Source organism: Gavia stellata, chromosome Z (assembly GCF_030936135.1).
Source record: "Gavia stellata isolate bGavSte3 chromosome Z, bGavSte3.hap2, whole genome shotgun sequence".
NCBI lineage: Eukaryota > Metazoa > Chordata > Aves > Gaviiformes > Gaviidae > Gavia > Gavia stellata.
The window spans coordinates 18,988,242-18,996,342 of record NC_082637.1 but is presented as its reverse complement, the minus strand read 5'-3'; positions in this window follow the sequence as shown (position 1 = coordinate 18,996,342).

Here is an 8,101-nt window from a genome sequence, read left to right as displayed (position 1 = left end):
AATGCCAAGTTTCTGAGATAAAGGATTTTTTTAAAATAATCTCATTTACTGCTCTTTTCCCTCAGTGTATGTGTTAAGTAAAAATTAAGATTTCATTTCTTCAACTTCAAGATGCTACAACACCAATGATCTGCTTTAAGTCTCATTATGTGGAAAAAACTGTTTAATTTTTCCCACTGACTTCAGTGGCAAGACAGTGAAACCTTTCCACAGTAGGCTTAGATTTGGAACAATAAATGTTCTAAATGTTTAATCAGAAGTTGAAAACCTACTGTTTCTAATCTTGACTTTGAGGCTGTGTCTATATTGAATTTTAAGATGCAAAAGGAGCCTGTGCTGGTGTCTACATTGAGTGGACATAGTAGCATGGAAAAACTTGGGCTTAGGGAATTCTAGAAGAACTGTAGAGCTGAAACTCATATCTTAGCTGTCCCTGCTGCTTAACTCAAAGACCTAAATAACTGTTTTGTGGATGGGAAGTCCGTGCCATGTCACACTCCAGAATTCCCACTTACACAAAATGACTGCAGGGTCATTCAACATTGTCTTCTGCAAAAGTAGCTAGAATTTATGGATGGTAGTAGTGCTAGAAGAAAAAACAGAAGACAAACCACAAGTCCTCTGTACACAGTGATGTCGATCTTGGTTCAGCCAACAGAAGAAACAGTCTGATTTTATCTCTGTTATGACCCTGCTTTGTCACTGAAAAACTGAAATAAAAATATATGCACAAGCAGTTAGAGTAATTACAGTGTATTTAACAGCTGAGGATGAACTCAGCCTCTGCTTCATTCTTCAGTACCAGCAGAAGGGACATAACTGGTATATTTCACAGACACTTTGTGAAATGTAAAAAGTTACTGTTTGTTGTACTATCCCACGTTCAACAAAAGCTTTTCTTAACTAATCTATAAACCATCTCAAAAGTTGCATTGCTGATCCCACTGGTCAATGACTGCCTCTTTACTGTTCAGAGTTATGTGGTATCTTTAAAATAAGTAGACTTCTTAAATAGTGCCTTTACCGGTTTAGGACTACTACCTAGGCAATATAATGGTATGTTAGAGATGATGATTACATTGCTGTTTAATAATCCCTTTATGAAATGATTACATACATTTTTGTTTGGAATCCAGTAGCATAGCATATACCACATATTCCAGTCTTTAGAAAGACTAGACTGGGCTATGGGAAAGTTTCATATTGACCAAAGACTTCAGTTTCATATTATATCCTCCTACATTCTACTTTTCTTTAAGGTAATTCAAAGAAATAGCATTAGGTTTCTATCTAAACAATGTTTGGCTATGATACTTAATTTAAAAATATATATAATGGAAAAGAAAAATATTGTTATCAGAATTTCTAAGGACTGGATGATTTATACAAAACTTTTAGGAGAGGTATGTTATTCAGTAGATTATAATGGTTGCATTTATTCCTGTCTTTTCACATGTCTGAAGGAGATCACACAATGCATAATCTCACCGAAAGCAGTGTTTACAATGACATACATTTTCTTCCTGAACTCCTTTCACACTGCACTGACAATTTCTGCTTTCAACAGAATAGATTTTTTTCATGTCTACAGCCACTGGAATTACTCTCCGATATTATGATAAATATTGTATTTATTGTAGCTGAATGTATACTAGCACACAGAAATCCCTCTGCACTGGTAGAAAGGTAGTTTATCAGATAGTATATGCAAAAAATTCATAGACTGGCCTCTTTCAATGCAGTTTTCCCAAAGCTTAGGAGGCTGATATCTTGGCCATGTGAATCTGTAAAATTTGGCTGAGTGTCCTAGTAAATTGCAGAGCAAACTTATATCTTGGATAATCCCTGCCTTCTTTCTGAATAGAAATATGAGTTTCTTCTATTTGTATCTTTAAAAGGAGTTATCTACTGAGATTACTGGGGATGATTCAATCTGTTTTTCAGGAAGTGGTGCAGATTGACCCACAGTGTTGAGCAGAAACAGGGAATGCAAACATGGATGTACATTGAGTATGAAAAAAAGAAGTCACAAAGATAAATTAACGCTCAAGGTGAACTCCTGGTGGAGTTTAGCTACACCTGACATAAACTCAGCAGTACTGTGAAGAAGAACAATGCTGCAAGTGATGGCTCCTGGCTGCCTGTGAAATGTTATTGCGTGGCAATATTATGTTTCTTCAGTGACACTGCTAAGGAGCCTTGGAGCATGTGCCAAAACACATCACTCGATCTGCTCGGTAGTGACAGGCAGGACTCAGTAGTAGGTGAAAAAGTCCACACAAATGTGGTTATGAGTTAGCTACTCCTAACAGCTCTGCATAGCCCCAAAGCACAAAGAGCAGAGGGAGGAGAAAAAGCCATCACTCCATACTCCAGAGCCTCACTGAGGCACAATTGCCTGGTGGAGCAGCTTGTGCTCCCCTCAAAGGATGACAGCAGGAAGCTTTGCATAAGCGACTGAATTTAGTCATTATTGGCAGTGTCAGCAGTAGAGCTGATGAGGAATTCTTCAGTGAAACAGGTTTTAAAAAATTCATCAATTCATCAAAACAGAAACCTCTCTGTGAAAGAATTGTTCTTTGACAGATTTCTGAAGTAAAAATGAAAGGAAAAAAAATTTCCTTGATGTTGAATACCATTTCCTAAGCAATGTATGTTATTATGATAGCAAAATGACTTTTTCTTTGAAAATGTAAATATAATATTAAAATGTTTAGTCTCTTTCAAATATTGACAAAAATTATTGAAATTTTTTTTAAAAATTCAACCCTTTATAAATGTTTTATACATATGACCATGGTTTTCAAATACAATTAAAATTTTACAATGGTAGAAAAGACGTTTCCATTGCAATTTTAGTGAACAGTCATTTCCTAACTGTCCTGTCTTAAGAGACTTGACAATCTAAAACAGTTTCATACAAATTCTATTGCTGGTCAAAGAAAGTTCTACATTGGCATTATTTCTTCTATTTCACAGGACTTTTTTACTAGCAGAGAACTTGACCTCTAATTCTAGCCCTACATTATTATCAAAGGAAGACCAGCACTCACATTTAAGGGTGCAAATCTCTGAGGAATATCTTATTCCTCAGCTTGACCAGGGATTTTGCTGTCTAAATGAAGTTACCTGACCCTGAAAAATCCAGGCTCAGATCTTGATCAACCATTTGAATCATTATTTTCACTGGTATTTACCTCAGGGCTTTCTTTCTTCCCAGTTATTAAAAAAAAATAATAAAAGAACCCCAAATGTACCAGGAATAAAAGTCCTGCAGCAAGTTGTAATAGCTGTGAACTAGGACCAGTGACTGTAGTAAACTCTCTTCTTTTCTAAAATTCCTTTAATTACTATGCTCTCCACCTTCCCATTGACTCTATGCACTCAAAAGGAGTAGTAGGAATAAATCTTTAAGAACAGACCCATGATTAATACCTGTCACTTTGCTGAGTAAGTGACACAGCTCTTTTACTTGAGCCAAACTGGTAAATGAATTGTTTAGCATTATGTCTGTGGTGACCATAGGGTGAGATATAAGGTTAAAAAATAAAAAAAAAAATTAAAAAGGTATACACCAAGTAATGAAGAAAGGATTAATGATTCATGAAACAGAAAGAAAATAGAAAAAAATTGGTTTGCTTCACTTTTTTTCCGAATATTTTAAAGCTCCTAATGAAAGTTATGTATTTCCTATTTACTGAAAATTATTCCTTCTAAGACTCAAGCTGTCAGTCAATCATGATTTCTGTTTAGTAGAGGCAGTACACTGCAGTAGATGTATCATTATAGCTTGACATTTTTTTCCAAATGTGGAAATGTCATATTTAATGACACAACAAAGCCAGAAATGTTGAATGAGTTGAAGTAAAAATGAGGCATTCAGTTGATTAATTAAAGGGTAGACTAAATGTGCCTGTATAAAATCACACCTTGTTATGGTTCTGTCTTCAGCATTCTGAGCTCAAGCTTGCCTGTGTGTGCTTTGTCTGAGAAGAGAAGAAAATCATGGGAAGGGCATATTGTTTACCATCATAGTGAACCCAAAGTTTTTCATGTCCATTTCTCCTACTGGCTTATTTTTTCCTGGTTTTAGCAGGTCGGGGTGCCAATTCAATAATCACTGGTGTTTTGAAACAGTGTCCTGATGTCATTTAATTAAAGACTGGGAAATCTTTTCTCTCATTGCCTGTTTTTATCTCAATTTATTTCTTAGCCCATGAGGGGAAAAACATGAAACACATTTGATACCTGTAGAAGGTAGAAGGAACTTGCTCAGGAGATGCTGTGCGCGCTTGCTGGAATTTTTAGTGGCTTTGGGAGGAAAGTGTGTAACCCGATCAAGGGTAAACACAATAATGATAACACTTTTGACGTGGCTGCTGGCGCTAAGGTATTGATTCTGTACTACCAGGACTGTTTGAAGTCACCTATGGGCATTCAGGAAGGAAAAAAAAAGCCCAACATTTATTGACAGCTTTCACCAGGGGTACAATGCATGGTGGCAAAGACATGAAATGTCTTTCTCTGTTATTTGGATGTCAGACAGTAACCTGACACAGGAGCCAGTACAGCTGCCTTCATTTAATGCCCTTCAAATTTCACGAAATGTGATAAATAATTGAGGATCTGTTAACCTAAAAAAATTAACCCTTTCCATATACATTTCCCTTGTCTTTCTCATCCAAAACTGCAATGAAATTCAGCCTTTGCGATAACTGCATTACATCAGAAGTTGCACAAACCCTTCTAATGTCTTTTGAGAGAAAGTATTGTTCAAAAAGATGCTGACAAGGGTCTCTCTCAAGGCTAAATTATATGCAAGATAACTTTCTTGTCCAGAGTTCATCTTATTGAGAAGCTTAGGAGTTCTGAAAGGGATTAGGATACTTGACTTGTTTATGTTAATAAAGTTCTTTTTACTGCTTCTAGTATAAATTTTACTGTCAAGCATACACCTATAATTTTACATTTCTCAGAAAATGTTTTGTCAGGAGATCTTGAGATTTTATTTATGAACTACTTTCCACAGAGGAGTTAAAACTAACTGATATGCCCTGCCTCTCAGGATGCCATTAACTCTGTGACACTTCACAGCCTTTGTTAATCAAAATTGCTTTAGCTGACTTCTAGTAACACAGAGGCAAATGCAGCCTTCCTTGTCAGTACAACTTCAAGGTAAGCATATTTACATTTCCTTGTGCTGAATGTGGTTTGGAAACTTCATATATTTAGAAATGTCATAACTTTAAATTTCTCCCTTACTTCTTCCAGTGTATTCCAGCCACAGTCTCTCAGTTGACTTGGAAGATTTCCTGTATATCTGTTAATTTCAAAATACAATTACTGAAACAGAAAAGTTGCACTCAACTTGATTTTCACTATCTTCCTGTTCCATGCTATTTCCAAAATAGTAACACCTAAAAGAATAACAAATCTCCATGAAATATGAAAACGTGGCAGTAAATTTAAACTTGCTGCTCTGGAAGCAAAATCTGGCTACTGTGGAAAATATTGCATTACCTCCATGGTTTCCTGACTGTAAGTTAGCTGTGTCTCGACACCATGTTTGCCATTGTCCAGACACCTAAGTTGCATTCTGGCAACACTCACATCTCTGTTCTAATCCAGACAAAGTCCCCAGAGAGAATATCTTTTAACAGGCAACTGTCAGAATATCTCCTGTGTACTCCTTTGAAGCTTTATGTTCCAATAAGTAAACTAAAATTACATGGTTCCAAAAATTAAGTATCTCCATTTGTGCAATCATATGTAAATACTCATTAACCAGGAAAGGCAAATCAATACAATTCAAGACCACATTCTGCACAGAGCTTGTTCCTGACCTCTATTGATGCTAATAGAGGGAATAACCTAGGAAAGAGCCAATTAAGTACCTTGCTATTACTCCCTAGTGTTTACAGACTGTCAAGGAAAAGAATTTCATTCATCCCACCAAGCTTTGGGTATTGCTCAAAGCTAGACTTGGTCTGACTTCCAAATCTACATTCAAATATTCATGCTTTGTTCCAAATCATATTCAGTCTGTGTTCTTGGGCTATATAACATTATAGAACAAATTAGTTTTACAGCCATTCTAGGAGTCACCACTACAAACAACTACTACACGAGATTATAATGTTACAAAATATGCTTGCAGTTACTAAAGAAGATCCCTTTTTAATAAAAGTAAATAAATTGTGCAAAATGCCATTACTAGTGGTCAATCTGAGAGAGGGCAAGGCCAGCGTCTGGGGAAGGGAAAGACTTTCTTTAACTGATGGAGTCAGTTGGTTCTCCCCACCACCAGCCAAATACCAGCAGCTTATGTGTGCTGTGGCCAGTATGAGAGAGCCAGAAGTATATTTTCAGCTTTCTTCCATAGCGCCAGCCATGAAAGTTTCATACCTGCTACCACTGATGATTGGAAGAATAGTTATGCGATACTTATTAAGAATGCATTGTTGACATCTCTCATTCCTTTTACTGTGAACTTCATGTTCTGTGTCATTTTCTGAGAGCATCAGTTGCCAACTTTCTTTAACTGATGGAGTCAAAGCAGTCACAGCTCACGCTGCTGCTTTCTCCCAGTGGAGGAACCTCACCAGCCTCCTGACTCTGGTCTCAGGCTGCTCTTTCGATGGTCTCCCTTCCAAAGTCATAGGTAGGAAGAGAGGTGTTCCTTGTCTCTCAGAAATATGCAGTTAAGATAAATAGGACTATTTTACTCCCCTGTATAAATCAGGAAAGTAAGCTTTTTGCTCCTCCCAACTGTAAGAAGGAGTCACAAGCAAGATAGATACACATTTAAGTAAGTGTAAATAAATGAGTGTTATTTTTTCCAATGTAAACAAACTGCTACTAATCAGAGAACAAATGCCAGTTTCAGCAGTTCCTGCTCCTACAGTGCCAAATGCTGCCAGTCCCACGGTGGCTCCTTTGCAGCTTGCTGTCCCCCCAGGGCCTCAGGGATTTCTCTGCAGAGCTGCTGCCCAGGTAGGGAGTGCCCAGCCTGGGCTGCTGCCTGGGGGTGTGCTTTCCCAGGGGCAGGGCCCAGAATTTGTCCAGGCTGTACTGCACAAAACCCCTTCTTTCAGCCTCTCCCAGTCCTTCTGGATGCTGACCTGCTCTCCAGCATGGTGGCCGGTTCCCCCAATTTGGGAGTTCCTCCAATTGCCAGCCTGAGAAGCAATTGTTCCCTCACCTCCCCCTGGCCATTGAGGAAGATGTTAAATAAGACATGTCACAGTATAGACCACTATGTCTTACCAGGTTTTAGACAACATAGAACCCATTTGCCCAGAAATGTGACTCTTATGTCTGTCCTCCATGGGTCTTATACACAGACTGCTCTTGCAGTAGGTATTAAGCTCCGTCAAGACAGGTCTCCAAGCCAGCATGACTGCATAAATTCAGAATTACTCTTCTCATAAAAGCAACTGTTCCATAGAGATTAATAGCAACCTTTCAATGGGAGCTACAGGTTCTTGGCACCTCTTAAAAACTGAGTCAAGAGTGGCTTTCCTGTGTCTATGCACACTGCCTCCAGGCAAGCTGGGAATGAAGCCAAGATCGCTTCAGGATTCCTGTTCACCAGTATAGGACGGTCATTTATCTCTGCACTATAATGCAACACGGACTTGGGTGTTGTGGCTAGTTGCAAAAATGCTAATGCATCCAGATGTAACAAGGAGAGGTGTGGAATCAAGGAATGTGTTCAGTGTCACCAATCAAACTGAAAGTTATCTGTCGGTAAACTGAAATTGGAGGGGATCTCAGTTAACAAAAGACAAGTATAGCCAGAGCTAGCTCCCTCGACAGGCTAATTAGCCAAGAGCTGGCTGTGCTGAACAGGCTACACAAAGACTCTCCTGAGTATTCTCTGTCTTCTACCACATGTCAGAACTGATATCCTCTCGACCATGATCTGCTACTAGTCACAGGACCCCTGTTCTCCCCACCACCAGCCAAATACCAGCAGCTTATGTGTGCTGTGGCCAGTATGAGAGAGCCAGAAGTATATTTTCAGCTTTCTTCCATAGCGCCAGCCATGAAAGTTTCATACCTGCTACCACTGATGATTGGAAGAATAGTTATGCGATAC